We start from the raw sequence: 1,321 nt of genomic DNA, 5'->3' as shown, positions 1-1,321 counted from the left end.
TGCTAGTATGTCATTGCTCTTCTGAAATAGTAGCTCAGTGTTTAAGTTGGCATGTATTAGAAAAAGAGAGACTCTGGACCTGAATATGCACCAGATTTTCAAAAGTGACTTAACTGATTGTAAGTTTAGTGGGTGCAGTGACCACCAGAATTTGATTCCTGATCTTCCAAAGAGACTGCTAGGAAGTGCAGAAATTGAAACTTGATATAAACAAGCAAGGGTAAACTCCATCGTGGTAATCATTGAGTCTGGTCTAATTTTTATGTGAGTCATAAAAATTAGTTTACCCTTTATTTTCCCCTCAAAGGTCATCTTTGGCTTCCAGTGTTCGAATTAACAGCTCATGATTTAATTAAAATTTAATAAAATATGGTATTGTACCGGAAAGAGTTAGTTAATAAACATAGTCCATTAAACTTTTTCTCATTGAAAATGTTAAGAAGATAACATACTACGTATTTTTGGTTTTTCCTAGTGAGTTCATCTCTGACCAGAGGGGAAAATTATTTCACTCAAAAAAATAGTTTGCTCAAAGATTTTGTGTTTAACTTTCAAAATTGTCCTTTCTAGCGTTGGGAGCATTTAGGTCTCTTGCCACACTGAACACTTACAGGTCATGAAAAATGTTGGCTGATCATAGAATCATATTCAGATGTCTGAGCTTTGTAAATATCAGTAAAACTTTGAGCATTTGGAGTGTTCTTTTGTTTTTCCTCTTAAATGGACTTCCGTAATACTTTCAGGACTAATGCTTGCTGAAGAGATAGTAATGATTTTCAGAGAGAAATATACTAAATAAAGAGCAGGCTTGCAGCCATTATCATTAAAATACTTTAATTTGTCAACAGAGCTATCTGTAGTGTCAAATTAAAAAAAAAAAAATTTGTTTACAGCCATAATGAATTCTGTTGCCTTGTCTGTATATAGTGTGCATGATCTTTAAAAAAAAACCCCTCTGTTATCATATACCCTCTAAATGTCTGAAGCTTATCCCAAAAATAAATGCTACCCCTTGACATAGAAACAAACACCAAATTTTTGCCTTCACTGTTATTCATGACTTCTTTTTAACACTTCACTGTATTACAAATTCTTTTGACTTTGCCATGGATGATATTATGTCTAGGATACTAAAAATAGTAAGTTGATGACTGCGACTCAATTGAATTCCAACAGAACTTGTAATAATTTAGTCTTTAAATAATGGTTCCATGATTGCTGCCCTCCCTTGCAGTTGGAGAGGGCAGTAGCATTGGGTGTGTAACGTTGATGATCTTCAGTGCTGTTTGTAAGAAATGCAGACTTTGGGATGCTTATTCGC

This window comes from Phaethon lepturus, unplaced genomic scaffold (assembly GCF_000687285.1).
Source record: "Phaethon lepturus isolate BGI_N335 unplaced genomic scaffold, ASM68728v1 scaffold16319, whole genome shotgun sequence".
Lineage (NCBI taxonomy): Eukaryota > Metazoa > Chordata > Aves > Phaethontiformes > Phaethontidae > Phaethon > Phaethon lepturus.
Note: the sequence above shows the minus strand (reverse complement) of the source record.